The 21,419-nt window shown below is 39.0% G+C and overlaps 1 protein-coding gene across 1 annotated transcript in view; it reads left to right on the top strand.

Moving 5' to 3' along the window:
* gpc5a (glypican 5a) overlaps positions 1-21,419 on the top strand; it is a 118,088-nt gene that overhangs the window by 35,310 nt on the left and 61,359 nt on the right. The window lies entirely within an intron of this gene.

The following is a 21,419-nucleotide window of genomic DNA, read 5'->3' as shown; positions in this document are numbered from 1 at the left end:
CACACACACACACACACACACACACACTCTGAAGGAATGGCAAGCTGCCATGAGCTGCCTCCTTTCTATGAGCGCGCAAACACACATACACTTACATAGCGGTTATAGTGGCAAAAGAATGAATCCAGCACAAGTTCCACCTACCATGTTTTTTTCTCTCTGTTGGAGTAACTGAATGACAAAATTGCATCAGTCATGGGAAGAGTTTATAGGGATCCTCAGTTCCCGCATGTTAAAATTTGGTTTGATGTCTGATCTTCAAACTTATATGTGAGCATGTGCAAATCCATTTTCGAATGTATTTTATTATTTTTTAAAAAGGTAGTTTTTCCTCCCTTCCTTTCCCATTTCCCTGCCAATAGGAGACAACAACCAGGAGTTATAGCCTTGCTAAAAAGCTACAGCCTCAACAAGCACGAGAGTCTGATGTTTAATTCATGATTACCTCCTCTGGTGGAGACTCTGCTTTAATTCATCCCCACCTGCAGTCTGTCTCACGGCTGCCAACACACGCCAGGTGTTTGGCGGTGTATTTATATTTTCAAAGTGCCTTTTTCTAATTGAGTACAACAGTTTTTTTATTTTTACGATAATAAGGCAACTGACCTTGCATGCTGTTGAAATTTAACACGAAGGGATGAATGCCACAGTATGTATTTAAAAGATGCTTGAAGATGGGTGGGCAGATTTGTGCGTGGCCTTTCGTTTTAATAGGCCAGCCCTCATGCTGGAGTAGCTGTCTGAGTGCTGACCTTTGACCTTTCCCGTGTCTTTGCTGCCCGGGTAATCCTGAAGAGGTTAATCACATGGAAATAAGAGTCCTAGAGTCGTAGTGCAGACCTCTTCGCAATGTTTGACTGGTTAACAGAGGAAACGATTGATTCTGTAAATGTAGGTCTATAATTCCCTCTCTTTGTATTATATTTTATTGTATTTCATTCCTCATACATTTATTTTTCTTCATTTGCCTTTCATCATTTGTGTCATTTTTTCTTCCATCCCCCCACTAAACGTGAAGCTCAGGTGATTTGCCTTGGCTTAACCGAAATGACAGCTTTTAAGCTCTGCTAATAGGAATCCACTGAAGAAGCATCAAGAGCTTAGGTTATCCCCGCTTGCTCTGGAAATATACTTCCTCATTTAAAGGGTTGTCTGAGCCACGCCACAAAATCCACACAGCGCTCCCATCGGGGGGACAGCATGTGTTGAATAATAAAATATTGCACTGCTTCCTGACCTTTTCAGCTTGTGACCCTTTTAAACTAGGCAATGTCACAATGGTCGCATGTGTCTCCAAGTTGGGAACAATTAGCTAAACAGTAAATATCTCTTCCACAATTGATTCAGTTACATTTCTTTTAGAGGAGTGAGGAGGTAGAATTATTCAGTAATTAAGAAGATAGAAGCTAAGCTTTAAGCAAAGTCTGAAAATTACATATTTATGTTGCTGAAATGTACATTTCTTTTCCTTTGCTGTTAATCATCTCATGGCTCCTGAGAGCTACTTTGTGGCCCCCTGCATGGGTCCTTACCTCCATGTTGGGAACCACTGAATATAGCATGTATATATTCAGAATAATTATCTGATGTCAAACTGTATATAAAGTAGAGCCCTCAAGTAAACATAATATCACAGCTGGTTATCTTTGTTCTAACAGTCCACATATTAATGCCCACTCTTCAACCATTAATAAGCCTGCTGGCTAAGCTTTCTCATGGCATTCAGTAATGACTGTGCTCATTGCAGTTGTAAATCTAAATGCATGTGCTTCAGGCCTGATTAAGTGCTGTTGTAGCTCTCTTTGACCAGCAGGTGGAGCTCTGCACTTTAGGTTACACACATGTCAGAAACCCACCAGAATGCTGATCACTCCGCAGCTTCTTTACATCAGTTTTGATGATGTATGCCACAGAGTGGTGTTTCTTATCCGTGTTGTCCCTGACAGTGACAGACAGAGAACTGAATTTAAATGATAAACTGATTCACTGCAGAACATCAAGTCTCACCGCCTCCTCCTTGCATTCGTTTGTGGTGATGAACTGACCTAATTTTGAACAGAAAGGAATAACCTTTTAAACATGCACTGTCAAATATATTATGCATAGCTGTCCTCTTAGTCAGTCGCATGCGAGAAAGTTAAGAGTTGTTTCCCTCCATCCCATGAAAAAAACAACTTAAAATAAATGTGGTATGGAACCCCCAGTACCTCAAACTGTTCATAAAGCGGGATATAGCTGTAGTTGTGTTTTTATGTTTTTTGTTTTTTTTATTCCTGCCTGAAAACCAAGAGGGTAATTTACTGTCTTGGCTTGGACCCCTAAAAACAAACATGGTATTTTTGTGTTGACTCATTCTACCTCTTAATTGAGGCAAATACTAGAAACAAACTAAACTAAATAAAAGCAACAAACAAACAATCCACTTGAAGCATTAATAAATGTACACATGCTAAAATTAGACAGGAGGGGGACAGAGGTGGGGGTGCAGATTTGGACAGTTTTGATTGAGAGAAGGGAGAAAGATGAGAGGCAGAGGAAGAGGAGAGGGGACGTTCTTGAAGAGCTCCTCTGTATTGCGACAGCTGGCTACTGCAGATAACCACAAAACCACTGGAGCACTTGAGGTCTGGGTGCTGCATGGCTAGAGTTCCACTCCAACATGACCTTATATCCTGCCTGGGTTTAGACGCAGGGCTCGGTCAGAGTACCACATCCTGACGATTATCCCAAGTGACAGAATCAAGAACTCTGTCTGGCTGACTAAATTGAGTTCATAAGTCCCTCTTGTATTTGCGCATGGATGTGTGTGTGTGAGTTTCTATCTACTTTAGTCCTCCCGTTCTCAAATTATGTATGATTGCTCTGAACAGATGAATTTTCAATCTTGTTCCCTGGAAAAGAGAGATTTCAGTTATTTGTGCCCAGATATTATCTCTGTTGTTGCTACAGTACTGTTGGAAGAGCAGAGGAGACAGTACATTTCTGAGCTGGCTGGCTGGAAGTGGTGCATGCATACATGTGTGCATCTGTCTCGTCCCATTCATTTTTCAGTGAGTCCACCCCCTTTTGCATCCCAACCACAGATTCCCCCCACCACGAACTGGAAGTGTGCCTCCAGCATCTGGAGCAGATTGCCACCCTGCAGTGTGCCAGGTAGCAGGACATTAACAGCCAAGGCCTTATTGTCCACTGATGAGCTGTCAGATCACACCCTCACCCTTGTGTGATATCGGCCTGCCTCCGTCTACCGGTGAGCAGATGCACACCCAGTCTCTGTGGAGGACTCTTCCTCTTTACCTCAGATATAAATCAGAGGCTGCTGAAACCGGGGAACAAGGAGATTGAAAACATGTGAAGTTAATACTCATAAAAGGTGTGTGAGTGGGATCTATTTGTTTCGTCATAAAAGGCAGTTAAAGACTCGGAGATGCTGACAAAAAAGTCCTGCCTTGTGATTTAATCACAAGGACACTGCAATATTGTTTTGATAACAAAAGCGGTTTCTCACAGTGCTTAGCAGGAATAGTGCAGCACTATAGACCAGTAAACAACAGACTAATAGAGCAATTTCAGTAATGGCCATCTACTATAAAGCTCCCGACATTTATTTTCTTGTTTTGTTTTGTGTATGGAGAGAGGAGAGTGCATTCCCTTTAGTATTTTTCTCTGTTATTGAAACATGCATATGGTTGGGATGAATACAGAATGAAAGTTCAATGTTGAATTCAACATTTTCCTGCAGTAGCTCTAAGCATGTTTGCATGAGTTTGAGCTGTGTGCCGTCTTATCAAGGGCACCTTATTTCATATCGACTTTATGACTGCATGTGGACCATATCCATGTTGAGTTCTGCTCCAGAAGAGACTTAATTTCTCTCTCACAGGAGTGTGTTTGGAAACAAAGCCTCTCATATCTTTGCATCATTGTCTTGGTTTATCTCACGGCTGCAGGCTTTTGACAATGCGTGAGGTACCTTCTGTTCCTTTGATTTTCCACTCATTTGTTAACTAAACATGTTTCCCATTTACTGCCACAAAGTGAAAAATGTAGTAGTCATTAAGTATTCATTACCTGTGCAATGTGTTTCTTCTTTATGCACTTTTAGCCTGGAGAATATTCTGAATGTGTAGGTAGTTTGAATTTGGAGTATTGACAGTTTTAGAAGGCAACCTTTATGCTGTTCAGTGTTTTATTCTTTATTGCTTCAAAACAAATGTTACTGGCAAGGAATCTGCAATCTGCACTCTCATAGTTCCTTTAAATATTACAATGTGCAATATAATTTTACTTATCAAAAAAGCATGACAGTCACTGGGGGTCTAGTCTTCCTTTATCAGGGAGTTTGTACCCACAGAAGAATCCGCACCTCTTTATAAGTGGAAACCTACCTTTTAGCTCCTGACCTAAGCTGAAAGCTAGGTGTGAATATGCTCTCATTAATCTCACCACCCACAGTAAAAGGTCTGAGACTGGAGGCTCCCTGAGAATTAATCTAAATAGCCCTTTCATTTCTCTGACGTAAACACAAATGTCTCCAACAACAATGTGGCACACCGCGGGATGCCCTGAGACCAGACTTTGCTCTCTTATCATTGTCCCTGTAATGTTGTCCTGCAGTTTCTATGGAAACCAAGCCGGCCTTATTAAAAAAAAAAGTTTCACCTTCCCTGAGTCTGCCCTTTACCTGACAGCCAAGATAAACGAGCAGGGTCCTGGGAGGAAGGCAACACAAACATGCATCTCTGCTCAGTGGCCCGTGCTCATTGGCTCTCTGCTGGAAGCCCTTATTTACCTTAATGCTGGGAGGTGGTGGGAAGGGGTTTACTTGAGGAGGAGGAGTGGCTGGTGAAAGGTGTGTGTGTGTGTTAGGAGGAGGAGGAATTGTGATTACTCCCAAAACCTCCCATCAACAACCTTGAACCATGCTGCAATAAAAGAAGAAAAAGAAGCCAACAACTCTTTTCTGGTCCCCGTAATGCACGTGGGCCAGATGATGTCATATGTCACCTTCAGCTAATGAAGGTCATGATGACATGCATGAGCGCCGCATACGTTCACCATCTGCTCGGTTCCACCACGCTGGAGCTGCTCCCCACAATGCTGCAGAGAGGAGTCGAGGCACGTCCGTATCACAGTAGCAGTGTCCCTCGGCGTGTGTGAAAGACCGCCGCCTGCATCCAGATGACTCGCCTCGAGTTTAATCATACCTTCACACCACCAGCGACTAAATTGACTAGTCTCTGAGGCCACTTATTTTATATCACCCCGGCAACCGGGACGAGTCAACTCACATATCGGTGATCATCTGCAAAAAAATCATCACACGCATCTCAACTTATAGCCTGTCATATGACCTGTCAGCAGCCCAACACATGCTAATGTTAAGACGGTGAATTATGTGTGAGTTCGCCTGCTGGTTTTATTTACATGTCAAGTATACAATAGATGGTTTCTGTTTCCCTGTGGTTTAAGTAAAGGAGAGCAGTCCATGGCCGAATGTTAAGGTGGAGAAAGACAAGACAAGATATACATATATTAATATATATACTTGTCTGCTGGAGATTAGTTTAGGATTAATACACTGTAATTACATGATCAACAATATGTACATTTTTCAAAAATCATTTATGTATTTTGATTCTCCCTGAGGGAATTGGGTTGTTGCAGTAACAGCCAACCTAACATTTCAATAATTTATCATGTGAGATATTTAAAGACATATGAGACATACGAGTCTCCTTTAGCAAGGAGACCAGTGTTTCCAACAAATAGATCAGAGTGAGGCTTGGTGGGAAATAATGCTGCAATTTATGAGATATAAAAGTTATCTACACATTATTCAGTTTGTAAGATATCAGATATTTGTGAAAAAATAGGCTTTACGAGATGTACGATGTGACATCTTTACATTGCTTGTTTTGTCCAATCCCCAAAGCTGTTTAGTTTATAATGACTTAAGAAAAACAAAAAAGCAGCAAATCTTTTTTCTTCTTTTTGTTTTTTTGTTTGTTTGTTTTTTAGAAAATTGTAAGCAAAGATTCTTCAACACTTTTACTTGAAAAATGATATATTGATTAATTCTGATTATACAAGATTATCTGAATTGGCAGTTTTTTTGGCAATTTACTCGACTAGTTAAATGGAGCCTCATGGTAGTACAGGCAGGCACAGAAGCCAGTTCATAGTCACATGGTCCATACACCCTCTAATTATATATGTCCACGACCCACTTCTCTTAATATGTGGTCTATATAAACATTTTGCACTAACTCAGTCTGCATACACCAACGCTGAGCACTGCCTTCACTGCTACACAGCTGCCTGCTCAGATTTGTTCCAGAGTATCACATGAGCAGATCCACACCATCAAACTAGAATGCACATTGTAACAATAAATGGTTAAAAAGCTTTTTTTATATTCATATGCAGCTGGTCAAATATCTGCTTTACAAACCTTCACATCTTGCACATGCTGTTTCTATTCACAATGGTTTTCAATATCAGATCCTGTTCTGTTTATTTTGCCTTGTACGGTTTGTAGTTATGCTGTGCACAGATTTTAAAATGTGCTTAAAATAGATAAAGCTATATAGCATATATCCGTTGATTTGGTTATTTTGTTTTCTTGTCAGAAGATTCTGTGTTTTCGGACATCATCACATTTTTGACCCACATATTATGAAATAGAAATAACAATTAGAATTAGAATAATTATACAACATCCTGCAGGTGATGTGTGTCTGTGCTTCTTCTTCTGTGGTGTCAGTCTTTTTATTCAGTGCTCATGTTAATGCTTCAGTGAGAACACTCAGATTGATTACATTGAAGAGGAGGGAACGCTGCAGCCACTGTGATATAGCTGCAGGTTATGAAAGTTTTGATTGACAGGTGCTTGACTCCAGCTGTTGAGTAGAGTGTAAAAGGCGTATGTTGGTGACTGAAGATGATCTTTTGATAACATCAGATGACCTTTGAGATCAGCTGAAACTATCGGTCTCCACGGGGATACTCTCCTCCTCTTGTCATGTCTTGACACTTGTTTCCCCCCCCCTCTCTCTCCCTCTCTCTCCCTCTCTCTCTCTTTCTTTGTCTGTCTTTCTCTCTCTTTCTTTCTGTCTCTGTGTCTCTGTGGTGAGTAGAGTTTCTGTGAGTTGGCAGGCTGTATCTGATCTTGAGGTAATTTACTGGTAGAGATAAGAAAGTGGTGTGCACAGTCTTTCGTTATAGTCCTTTCTGACAGGGAAATATGAGGCCTATAGGGACTAAATTGGAGGAAAAATTTCACTCTAGATAGAAGAGAAACATACAAGGTTATTATTATACAAATTCAGCACACTGAAATTGAGCAGGAAAACAATCACAGATGACTGCTGGCTTATTTTTTAGTGACATGCTTATTCCAGTGACATTGGGAGTGAAAATATACTGCAGATTAATAACAGGAGCAAAAAAAAAAAAGTAAGAAAAAAAAAGGTGTTTGCTAATGAGTTGGCCGAGACCTTGGCCACAGCAAGAAATGAGTGCTTATTTGCACAATTTTGGTTGTTCATTTAATCCTGACTTTTAATTTTTTGTTGACTTTATAGCACATTTTGTGTGCATGAGAAAGACACAGAGACTTTGACTTGTTTGCCTTTGCCCATACAAGCTCACATATGTATGTATGTGCATACTGTACAGTATAAAGTACATGTGTGAAGGCGTGTGTGTGTGTGTGTGTTGTGTTGAGTCCAGTTTTGCCCAGCAGAGCTTTTTTTTTTCTTCTCTCAGGCAGACCAGGGTCAATGCCTCAGGGGTATCTTAGAGAAATGCTTCTCTGCTGTGGGCTAGAAGAAATATGAAAGAGACCCTAAATCAAGACGCAGAGCCCAATGAATCATGTCAGCGGCAGAGCTGAAGAAGAGAGATGGGACCATCTGTAGCAGCATATGAATGGCTAACTGACTCACAGTGCTGTTGACACAAGCTGAAGAAGTGTGAAGAGGTTGCAAAGATTAGAGCTTCTGCTCGCTGGATAGCCTGGAAACCTGCTTCAGTCAAAAATGAGCAAACCCAAATATGTTGTATGCTCCATTCGTCACTCTGACATTTTACAGAATTGCACAGAGGCAACATTTTTATTTTTTTATATGTTATAAAATCTTATAACGGCACATTTATAATGCCTAAATCTAATCTCTGCTGCATGAATTGTTTATCAGTCTCTTCCTGACATTTCTTTTTTAGTGTATTGAGTGATCGGTTACAGATGTGCAAGATGCTCCACAGAACAATTCAGAAGGTTTTTTGTGCTTCTGAGACATTTGTTGTTGTTGGTTGGGTTTCAGTTTTTTAGCAACACTAATATTTTCTTGATACTACTGTTCAGGCAGTATATGAGCCAGGGCACGCTGGCCATGTCGGAAGAGAAAAATGTTGGTCTAACTCGAGTGAACAGCCAGCCGACACAGAAAGGGGTGAGACACAATATAACCTTTTAAATATGCGGATAACGAAGCACATTTTAAGACCGTCTCTCCTGGAAGGCATTCGTAGTGTTGCACTCATTTGTTCACATAAAAACTGACAGAAATAGTTGTGAGACAAAGAAGATAATTTGAGCGAGCAGTTTAGCCCCGTCTGATGGAGCATACTGGCATCGTTTGATTTTTGTCATGTCACTGGGCGACAAAACTGATTATATAATCTTATCTTTCCTTATTTGAAAAATGTTTAAAAGAATTGAGTTTGTTGTAAAGCTGTCAGAGATAAATGTCAAATTTGGAGCTATATAAACTAAAATGGACATCGTTATCTACAGTGTCCATGGTTAAACTGATGTCATTCATTCATTTATTGTTCATTTATCGTCTGAGATTGACTGAAAGTTGTGGGAAATTTGGTAACTGATAGTTAGACAAGAAGATGAGGTTGGTTGAAGTAAAACCTCCATGAGACACTGATTACGACACAAATCATAACATATCCACTTTTTGTTGACATGTAGCAGTGTAGAAGGGTGTCAGATGGACTCTTTCCTATTAATTTAATCAGAGGTAAGTAATATTGAAAATAATACAGTTATAATTAATTTCATGCTGGCGGTCAGGCTTGTAGAATCAGAATGAATTGTCACTGAGGCAAATTATTTCACCCTCTAAAGTGAAATAACAGTTAAGTCATAAATTGTACTGACACTACAAAGAACCTTGTGGCAGCGGTAAATTAGTCTCTTTGAGAAAGGACTGAATCTTAATCGCTGTGCCTGGCAGTGAGGGCATGTTGTTAAAGCGCAGTAACACAGGACAGGTGATAATCACAAAACTTCATGGCCGACCCCAGGGGCTTGTTATTTAAACATGTCCTCTCAAATAAATTAACACATCATCACACCATTGGCATACAGTCCACACCAAGGGCATGAAGTGGCATTCATGAATTTGTGAGTGTTAAGCTGATAAATAGCAGGTATTTTTAAGTGCTTTGTGTAATGTGACTGAAAAGTCTTCCTCACATAAATTATCATCTTTACAGACTTTTCACAGTAGGCCTATTTGTAGAAGGCTGACAGTGGGAAGATAAATTATTTTCTCCCCTAAAATCTATAGTCAACACAGAAGAATATCTTAGTTTGTGCTAATAAGGTTCAGCCCAATTTGTGCTCTTCAAATGAATAAACATGTTACTTTAATCTTACTTTGTAAAATGGTGCGACAGCGTTTCATCCCAAACAGCACAGGGCTGTTTGTTGAATGTTTTGCTGAATATGCTAATACTGAATTAGTCCATGCATCAACTTTTTTTTCCTTTTTGGATGCTGCACTTGTTTGTTTACTGCTCATGCATGTCACTTCTCATTCCCTCTTTAAATGAATAAATGTGTTGTTTTAAAGCTTTTTGTAAAAAAGAAAAAAGAATGCATAGCAGATGGGAGTACAGCATCTTAAAGCTGGTGTTTGTTTAATTTTTCCTTTATGACAACAGCCTGTTAAACAATGAGCCTTATCTGAGGGGAAAACATATTAACGGGTTTAGTATCAAACAGAAAGAGATTGAGAGATAGAGGAAGTCGTGATGGACTTGTGGGGGAGTACAGCAGCGGTCTTAAGAGCAGTAAGGGCTGTTTGCGTTTGTGTTATCCTCCTGCAACTGACTATACAGGGACAAGTGAGGGGAGATACCGTGTGGAAACATAAACACAGATAAGCCCATCACAGGATGAAGGGAGGGACGCTTTGTGATCAGTCAGCTATAAAATTGATTCAGACCAAGCAGTTTTACAGTCTCTCAAGAAAGATTGGTGATATGACATGGAAGGAAATTGTTAAACAATCCTACCGTATTCTATCTCTTTTCACTCTCAGCTCTACCGTTTAGTTATTTTTCGTGTGGCCAGATAATCACTGAATACACTCAGTTGCCTGTTGTTTATTATATAGGTGCATCCAGCTAAACCTAATGCAGTCTAATACAATGGCACTGCGATAAATCCAGGCCCTGTGATGTTCACTTAATCTCAAGAAGCCCTGAATGCACCCCAAATTGTTCTGACTAGTGTTTTGCAGCCGTCATTCAAGCTCGGAGCTGGAGAAGTTTGGCTTCACCATTAGCAACATTTTTTTCTGTTGCCCCTTTTCCAGCTGCCGTTACACTAAGTGGAAAGAAGAATGGAGGCGAAACCAAATATCCACAAACAGTTTCACAGGGATGATTAGACTGTTGGTATTGTGGTCCCTTTTGCCAGTGTGTTGTTTACTGCTGCGTATCTGCAGTGTTCTCTCTGAGGTGTAGTGACAGTGCGGTAGATCTGGGTGTCTGTGGCTGGAGAAAACAGCAGATGTGGCTTCTTGTTTCTGCCAGCTGTGGTAAAACAATCAGAGATGTGCAGTTAAAAGCTTAGACACACTCCACAATCTGCAGCTTTAAACTGTGTTGGACTTTAAATTGGTATAATTTCCTGTCTACTGAGCAATGCTTATTTAAAACCTTTCTTTTTATTTCTTATTATATATCATATGTTCTATATCATTCAAGGGAAAATTCAAAAACCTATTTGCTCTTGAATGATAGGTGAGGAGAACTTTGCCAGTCTATCATACTACAATACTCCCATGCTGTGCCTTGAGGCATTGGTCACATTCAAGGAATGGTTCACAATTTTTCATGTCTTCAAGTTTACAAATTAACATTGTAATCATTTCTTCTGTTCATAAGATCCTTTCTTAAAAAATCCACAGTCCTCATTCGGTGCAAAAATGTATTTCAAAGTTTATCCAAATCTAATATGAAGTTTCAACCTACAGTCTTTTTAGTGCCAAAGTCCTATTTTTTTCAACAAAGAGATGCTGTCTGGGGGGGGGGGGGGAACAAGGGAATTTTATTCTAAAAAGAAAATAAAGATATCCAATTGATTTAACTAAATTGAACTGCTGACACACCATAATATCTAAACATCAGTGTTTCTCAAACTTTTTCAGACCAAAGACCACTTAACCAATAAAAAAACCTCACAGACCACCTAACTCCCCAAATATCCCCCAAAACAACAGGCCTACATCAGTAGTATATTACAAATTATAGCCTAAATAAATGACAGCTTTGCAAATAGCATAGCCTACTCACTCCTCATTGTCTCTTTTCCCATCTTAATGGGAAGAATGGTCCTGGTTATTGTGAGACATCAGTGCAAGCAATGTCCTGGCTCCAAACTGGTAAGTTTTAGTATCATATTGTGGTCTACCTTGATTCAGTTGTGCTGCTTTGTTTTCAGACCAGTAAGTGTGGAAAATCCAAATTCACAGTTGTAGGTCGTTGCAGACGGCATCAACATTTTCAGAGCAGAGTCAGCCAGCTCGGGATACTTAGATTAGATGTGGATCAAAAAGTCTGTGAAGCATTTCTCTTTGAAAGTTGTCTTCAGTGTCCCATCTGATGTGATGACCACAATTCTGTCAGCCTGTCTTGGTGGAATCTTGAAACTGTCATGTTTGATGTATCTTTGGTCCCCAAATGGATGTCTGATCCACTCAAAGCCTGTGTCTAATTCCGGTAAATATTTTACCAATTGCGAGTGAAGGCCTTGCAGATGTTCCTTGAAGGCTGCAATTTTGTCGCCATTCAGCTCCTCTATTGCAGTGACGAGAAAGTCCATGAGCATTGGGAAACAATCAAATTCTCTGCTATCTAGACCGGCACACTACAATTCTTGCAGTGTGCAGCTTTGACAGGACAGGTGGCGGTGGTGGCTTTTGCTCGCAGCTCCAACTTCGAAGCATTGAGAGCGCTCAAAAAATCAGCCAGGTATGCCAATTTTGCGAGCCACTGGAAATCATCTGTCACACAGTCAATCGCTATGATGCAGGAACAACTTGACCTCAATGCACAGTTCAAAATAGACATCTGTGACAGCGAACTTCAGTACGACACAGAAGTTTTGTGTGTTTGCCTCCCATTTTTTCACACAGAGCTTTAACAAGCCTTGTGTTTAATGATTTACTTTTGATTATATTAACTATTTTCGCAGACTTGTCCAGTACTGTTTTGAGGCATTTTTTTTTCACAACCAGTTGTTCTATGTGAATGTGACAATGTGTTGGTGTGGTACATGTGCTGCTTGTAACCTCTCTTTTACACCAATTGTGCAATCTGTGCAATAGCATACGCATCTTGACAGGTTGAGGTTATTCTGTGCAATGAAATCAAGTTAGTCAAAAATTGCTTCTTCTGTGCTGCTGGACAGCAGGGAATAACAAAAAAAAATCACTGTGCACTCTGCAAGGATAAATGTACTCTACAGGTACTTTACAAAACACAGCAGAGTTGCCTCATTCCTGATGTCAGTGTAAGTAAGGGGTTAATGGCTAGTCTGCTATACCTACCTACAGCATAGGTGTTGATGTAAAGCTCAGCATTTAATTTGATCCTTTTTATAGCACCTGTGGAAAATTAGACAGATGTCTGTTGACATTTTTCCATTCACTTTGTGATATAGAGTGACAGCTATTTAAAAGGAGACTACTTTAAAGATCCTCTCTATAAATGTTTTTAGTTGTGTCCAATGCGTCTTTTGTATAATATAGTTTTTCCACAAATCATTTCGTTAAAATCAATTAAATTACATCTACTCCTTCTCACTCATTAAAAAATACAGAATCTATCAATGTATACTGTATATTCATATGTATAGCTAATAGGTTCACAGATTTTCAGTGAGCACAGTGAAACTTTCCTTCTTCAGCAGATGAATGTAAAAGGTGTCGAACTCTGCACATACATCAATCTACACTGTGAAGCTCAAACATCGTTACTTCACAACTTCACACCACAACTTTAAGTTTTCTTTTTTTTTATTCCCTGTTATAGATCTCCGTAAGCAGAATGTTTCCGGTGGAAATATCTTCGCTGAATTTGTGTTACTGAAATGGATAAGATTACTGGGACTTTTTAAAACTTGCCTAATGATGTCTTCACTACCAACAGTCTCAACCAGTACCAGGAACTTGTAGGAGAAAACTCAAGCAACCCAGGCATATTAACCACATGATTTCTCCTCCTTTGCTCTGATGTGCAGTTCATTTTTAGTCATTCAAATATAGTGTAGCGTGGGCGTCTATGTGCGTAGGCTCTATAGCAATACATTGCAACCCCTTCGTGCATGACTCTAAACCCTCCTTTAGTAAACATTTTTTTTAATACCTGTGAAAACAGATAAAAGTCAAATCATGTTACGGTTCTCACATTAATGTACACACATTCTGCCAGCATGAGATTAAAAGGGTGCAGATCTCTCAGCAGTCACGTCAATGTATTTTACATTTCTACAGAAATTGTGTGCTTCCTGTTCTCGTTTAGCATCTGATACCTTTTGAAAGTAAAGGACTGATCATTTAGAGGCAGTGGGAGACTTCAGATGCAGCACTGGTGAGCATAGCACTGACAAATGACATGTTAGTACTGTGCTTAAATATCTCAACACAAGAGTGGGACAGCAAGCTTCTTTCAGCCTTATTACCATCTATTTGTGCTCCTTTGGCTTCAATGCTGGCTTGGATAGATACCTAGCTGTGGAAAAAGCCACTGTGAAAAGAAGTCTAATCATAGCTCAAGTCTTTGCTTTAAACCTGACATCCTTGCTGCCTCGACTTTTTGATGGCCTGGGAATACGGGTGTTGCTCTTAGCTTGTTGATTTGTTTATGCATGTTTACAGAACTCCTAATAAATTCATAATCGTCCTGTCAATGTTTGTCTCCATGAAGCAGGTGTTGAAATTTGGACAAGCTTTGGTCAGTGAATGAAGATGGCAATGATTTCTAAGCCTCTAAAGTTCTGTGCCAGAGAGGAAAAATGTTTTTCATCAGACTGATGATTTTGATAATCTGCAGTGGATTGAGACCAAGAAATCAGTGCACGGGATTCTGCAGGATATTTTTTCTGCGTTCTGAAACTAAAACTCTCAAACAGATGGGACAGATACACTATGTATGTGTGCACTATAAAGAAAATACAGCAGAAGATTATTTTGAATGTGAGGGTGTTGATCACTGTTATCATAAAACCTCTGATGAGTCTTTTACTGCCTGCCCTGCTCTTACTGCATCTGTTTAATCCTGGCCATTATTGCCCTTATGGGGCATTAACATTTTTAAAAAATTCCCTCTTTCGGTGACCATGTGGTTTTATGAGGCCATTGTACCTCCTAGATAGCCAGCTTTTCCATTTGTCCTCATTACCTTTCATAAAACTCAAATATTTAAGAGGTGTTATAAAAGTTCCATCGCTATTTGAGGACTTCTGATATCTATTTGGCATTAACCGCTCGCACGATGCATTAGCTCATTTGCACACAGAGCCACTTAGCTTCCTAGGGAAATGATCTGTACAATATAACACGCTCTTTACAACCTCAAAAATGGATTTTTATGAACATGAGGTACAGTAGGTCTCATTTTGGGGATGTGTGTTAAGAGAGGTGCTGAACCATATGCTGACACTTGTTTATACAAATTTTGTTTAAAACGGTGGAGAAATTCAGTTTGTTCGAGAGTTGTGGCTATCAAGTGGTGAGTCTGGAGGCCATAGGAACAAGGTGCAAAAAAGCTAAACAGCAGTCAGTTTTCATTAAAACACTGGAGAACTTTAGCTTTGTTTTTTCCACACGTGCCCAATTTGAAATACCACAGATTTTGTTGTTGTTGTTGTTGTCATACCTCGCTGACTTTGATATCACCTGTTTACACCAAAGCATACTTCACATAGTGTTGTCACTGAGAGAAAGTGATGAATACATTTCAGTGTATGTATTGACTTGACCCCTGCAGTCTAAGCATACTGTCTGTTCACACTGTTCTCCTTTTCTGCAGGGATCTTTGGGCTGCGTGCCATTTGAAAAGGCATCTGTCGTAATTTCCCCAAGCACTGCACATTGTAAAAAATCATGAACAAACAAACAAACAACAAACAAAAAACAGAAAGTGCCCCTTTCAAACTGCTGTGTCGTTTCTGCAATGTCTGAATGGGCACACACATTTGTCAAAAGGAATTAGAAGTGTGATCAAGTGAAAAGCAACTTTGATTCGTATAAACATGCTGATATTTGATCGTTCAATTCCATCTCCTACAATATATTTTTATATACTACTAATTTGCTTTGCCAAATATGCTTTGAAGGAAACATAATTGCTGCCTGCAGTACTGCACGCTCACTGCCAACAATTTTCCCAATCTAGAAGTTGCATTAAGAAGTCACTGGGAGGAGCTCGGGGTGGTTGTTTGAATGCATAGAGTACAGCACTTTAACACTGCTGGAGTATGTCCTGTGTCAAATGTGTGGTTAGGTTGTGGCCACAGAAACACTTGGTTAAGGTGAGAGGGAAAATGTTTTGTGCTTTGAGTCAGAGTTGACTTACTTAATATTTAACTCAAGACCTTGATCTTTCCCTCACCTTAACCAAACCACACTGAGTGCTTAACCTACAACATAAAAATGCTATCCATGCTTAATTTCCAAGAGTGGATATTGTGGGTAAAAAAATGAGAAAATGTATCAAATAATTTTTTGCACTGGCAACACACATATAAGTAGATAAAATATAATTACATTTTTTAATATTCCTAAATAGATCCCTGGAAAGAACTATGTTATTTGTTAGTAATTGTAGAGAAAATAGGAATATCCTAGGAGGAACTGCTCCATTTAAACCCAACTTTTCTCTGTATGGTGTATGTTGAAACTTGCCTGTAGACAAATTTCACATAATTACATGTTCAGCTGACCTGCTGTGCACTGAAAGACTCTGTAGTCTAATAATTGGAATTATATAATTTTAAGTGTGCTACTTGAACTTTGCCACTAATTTTTCCATAATTAGTATTAACTTACATATTTTTTCAAGCAAACTATGAGGACATTATTGGAAAATTATGAAAGAAGCATGAACAACAAACTGTCAATATACAGTATGAAATACAAGTACAAAAGGTTATTTTCCCTTTTTTGTCCCTTTTAGGACTGTGTAGATAGACAACTGTTGCCAACAGAAGAGACTCTTGTGCAATATACTTAGATCAAGTGCCAACATCTCAGTTTAGTATGAATTCCTGACACAAAGTGACCATTGCCCACTGCCTAACTACCACACCATATTAATTACCACTGCCACCTTCCTCAAACAGCTGTGTCTGGCTAATTCCATAGTGTCTACCTGGCACACGTCAATACAACTTCAAGGCCCAGGGCTTCCTAGTAATTGGAACAAATGTGGCAGTTGTGATGTTTGGAGCTAATTCTTTGCCAGAGGCAGTGCTGACTGTTGCTGTATTATCCTTTTTGTCACAGCTCTTACTAAAGGTACACAGTTCTAGATACACATACTGGTAAACCTTGTCATCCTGATTATAATAATCCTTTATGAAAACACCTTATTATAACCTGTCGGACTGTCACAACCTGTCTTTGAAAGTTTTGTCACTCAATTTATTTGTCAGATTCAGAATTTTTACACAAATACAAAAAGAAAAGACATTCCTGCAGATGTCAAAACATGTCTTGACTTACTATACATTAAAAAACTTATATGAAAAAATTTGTTATTAGAGGATGCAGCTTTTTATATTGTTCTTATTGTCAACAAATTTCATGTGCAGAGCCAAACCAACAATGAACTCTTATCCTACTTTGAAGTATTGTGTGTGTATCCAAAGCCTGATATATTGTATTCCTATGTGCAAAAACTATTGAAAATGTGTCAGTGAGCTGAACTGCTGCACTGGGTGACATGTTCTTTTGCCAAAAAGGTGTAGTTACTGTAGGTTTTTTGTTTTTGTTCCTACAAAATCTCCTACAATAAAAAGCAGACAGGGTAAAACACACACACAATAATATTTTAGCAAGCATAATAATAAAATAAAGTTATTGCATGAGGCTCATTTTGGAATATAGACATATACGTTTCCTCTGCGGGAGGTATATAAATCTTGGTGTATTATTTAACTACTGTGTGTATTGTTTTCTTTATTACCATATTAACTCTGGGTTATTGTACCAAACAGATGTTTGTTTGAAGCATGTCCCTCTTGTTGATTTTACACATTAAACTGCATATGTTCCATTGTCCTGCCTGAAGTATTTTCTGTCCTTTTGAGCTTAAGTGAACAGGCGGCTTTGAAGTAGTGAGCTCTCCCAGCTTCTTTCCATGCTCGGCAGTGAGCCAGAAGGACTTTCGTTTCTTCAGTGACGACTGGAAGGCAGGTATTGCCTTCTAGCCTACTAACCGCCGGCCTGCTTTGTTTCTCTCTCAGCCAACCATGAACAGTGTGCATGGTCTACCTCCTTCATCTCCCGAGCCACTGAAATCCTCCCTCCATAACATTTTGATGAAGGTGCTCTCGGGAAAAACACATCTCTGTATCTAGCCAGCCAACTGTTTTACACCACTGTGTAAAAAAACCTCCCAAAAACAACAAACAAACATATGAACTTAATAGATAAGCTGAATTTGATTTTAAATAGTCAACATGTCTAAATGGCAGAAAAACATACACAATTGAAAGATTGTGTGACCTCTAAGGCAGCAGAAGTATGCTAATAGACTGAAAACAGTATGAGCAGTCTGTGACCTGATAGTTAAATGATGATGTGAATGTTCAGTTGCCATCAATAAACATCTTCCAGAAACAAAAACAAATAGAAACAGAAACAAATATACTGAGACACTCAGTTTTCAAATATTGATATTAAATTAAAATGAAAGTATGCAGAATAGTGTGCGTTGTTTTTAATGATGAATGTAATGAATTTCAATCACAATTTGCACAAAATGCTTTTATTATTTATCGAACACTGTTATCTTCTTCAATAATGATGGTCAGTGCAGCCAAACGGTCATCCAGTCCTTTTTAAAGTCCAAATGGAAGTGATACAGATAAGACAGTGAAATGTAAGGAATAATAGTTCTCCTGATCAGAGTAAATTACTTTGACTTACCAATCCTACTTTGTCCTGAAGTCAAGGAGTAAAGCAACCAAGGCCTCAGAGTTCTTTCTCCCCAATGTTAAGGTTTTGTACTTACAGATAAATATAGTCGAATGAGATGGGGATAAGGGCCAAGAATAAAATGATTGAAATTTTCAATCTAGGACTGAACAGCAGTGTGAGCAGAGATGAGATGCAAACCAAGCATCCCTTTGGGGAGAAGGATATGGATTATAGGATCCCGCTGCTGGTCCACAGAGACACAGGCAATCACTCAGCTGTTTGATATCCTCTTGTAGGTTGTGCTTGATGCTACTGTATGCTTTTTACTCAACCTGAAGAATATGTGATGACTATGATCAATGTTTTTTTTTTTAATCTATGAAACCTTTTAAGGAGCGGGCCCTTATTTTCTGATGTTGCAACCTCCCAAGAGTCTTTATGTTGCATTGCCAGCCTGCAGCATGTTAGAAGAGATTGTATGTGGTTCAGGTTATAGATCCCTGTGGCATAATGAAATACATTGATTACTGAATGCAAGACGAGTTGCTTGTGTGTGTGTATATATGTGTGTGTGTGTGTAGATGCAAATTATATTTCATGTGTGTTTCCCACATCTAAATGCATCTAAATTCATACATGTCCATGGTTTTCTCAATATAAAACAGTTTTTGTCAATAACATGCACTCTTCCTTTATCCAGATGTGTGGCTGTACACATTTTCTTTGGTTGGAAGTGGGCACAGATGGCTCTGATGTAATCTCTTCAATCTGCTATTAATCACATTGTACAGGAAGGAGGGAAGACTGCAGCAAAGGTCATGAAGAGGCACTATTTGTTACATAGGATGGCATCTCATGATAACTATATGAGATTATCAAGGCTATAATTGCGAGTGGATGAAGTAATTTAAAAAAAATCTATTCTATCTATCTAATATTTTTTAATAGGTGGATAGTAGTAACCCATACCCAATAAGTAAGACTATCTTTTTTCCAGGTCTTGCACATACAATCTAAATAAATCGCAGCAGGTGTGTCCAGGGATTAAACAGGGCTGGAGGCAGCTGGATCATAACTCCAGTATTCAGGGTTCAGGTGCAGCTTAGTCTCAACACATCCGCCCCCAGCCGCAGGCAGCTGCTGCCTTGAGCAAACAGGGCCTTCACTTCCACCCTTTGATTTTTATCGATCAGTATGTTTACAACATGCACACAAGAAGTTATTCAGAGAAAGAAATCAGGTTAAATCAGAAAATCTGAGAATGTGTTAACATGCACTGGGATAACTGTTACTTTGAAACCCAAAATGCAGCTGTTCGACCCACAAGATGTCCTCAAACTCTTACATTCAGACTCCCTCTCATGAGAACGGCACTTTGCCCTCATTTATGGAAGATCAAATTACTCAGTTTTGATTGAAGGTAACCCAGCTTTTGAAATGAGGACATTTTTTCACATTATACTCTATATAGTTCATCTTCAAGATGTTTTTAATCATTTGTTCACTTTGATGATGATGGTGATGCCACTTGCATAAAACACAGAAACCATAAATTGGCCTCGCACACCAAATGAAATATAGAATCTATGCACTCCACTGAAATGTGTAAGACACAACTAACAGGTCCCCCAACCATGCAAATGTACAATTGAATGCAGAAAAAAATATAAAAAAATAAAAAAATATATAAATATAAAAAATATAGCCTTAATAAAACTAAAAGGCATGAGTCATAAATGGAGCCAATAAGAAACTAGAATAATCCATTACTTTAATTACTTCTCACAGATTTTGTTTTTTCCCCCACTTTGATTGTTCTTCAACACAAAAATCCTAAACACAATCTTTTATAAAAAACAAACTTGTGCACATCTGCTCTTGTAAATTACTAAGCACTTTTATTGTAGACAGATTTTAAATGTTCACTTTAATATTTAATTTGACGTAGCTGCCAGAAGAAAGACAGCCACAGCACAGACAGAGAGGACAAAGGCCACAAAACAGAATAAAGAACCCAATAAGTAAAAAAAAAAAGGTGGAGATAACAGACTAATTGCTGATAAAAAGTTGAAAAGGGACACTGAATGGCAGCTGTATTTTCCCAAAGCTAATCACATATAGGAGCTCCGATTGGCAGGAAATTAATATCAAAATTACATCTCAAGGACCCAGACATCCTGACTAAATTGGAAGTCTGCCACCTACCTTTCCTTTTAAATAAATTAGGCACCAGCGCATCCTGCACTTTATTTATTCATAATTTTTTTTCTCTTCTTGACCTTGTATTGCTTAAATCCCATACCCAATTTGTGTTAGCTGCTACAAAAGTCATTTAGGCTACTGATGTATTTTTCTCTGTTATTTTTAATTTTCTATCCATTACCCAGATATTGAAGTTCTGCACTGCTGAGCCACATTCAACACACACACACACACACACACACACACACACACACACACACACACACACACACACACACACACACACACACACAAACACAAACACAAACACAAACACACACACGGCGCACACAAACAGCTCAGCAGATCTTTCAGCAATGAGTGACTTTACCTTGATCTACTAGTTTGATTAAATGATATGCAGTAAATTGAGATGTGAGTAAATTGTGCTCACTCACCAGCCGCCATGGTCAGGGTCGTTACATCTGACAAACTGCATTGAAACGAAAAAGTGTTGAGGCCTTGAGGTGAACTGAAGCCTATTACCGAGCTATAACAACAATGAACGGCTTTAAAACAAGGATTAATGCAGCATATTGAAACGTTGAGGTGCAAATCATAAGTGAATGGTTGTGTCCAGTGGTACTTACTGTGTGATTTAGTAGTTGCATTTCCAAATGAGATCATAAAAAGCTTGATATACAGTATAGCTTTAATAAAGCATACATGTAATGTGCAGCCTTAGCGCTGCAGCAGAGACAAGCTTTCATGCAGACATGCTGACAG

Source organism: Scomber scombrus, chromosome 1 (genome assembly GCF_963691925.1).
Source record: "Scomber scombrus chromosome 1, fScoSco1.1, whole genome shotgun sequence".
Classification (NCBI taxonomy): Eukaryota; Metazoa; Chordata; class Actinopteri; order Scombriformes; family Scombridae; genus Scomber; species Scomber scombrus.
Note: the sequence above shows the minus strand (reverse complement) of the source record. Positions and strands in the feature narration are given on the sequence as shown.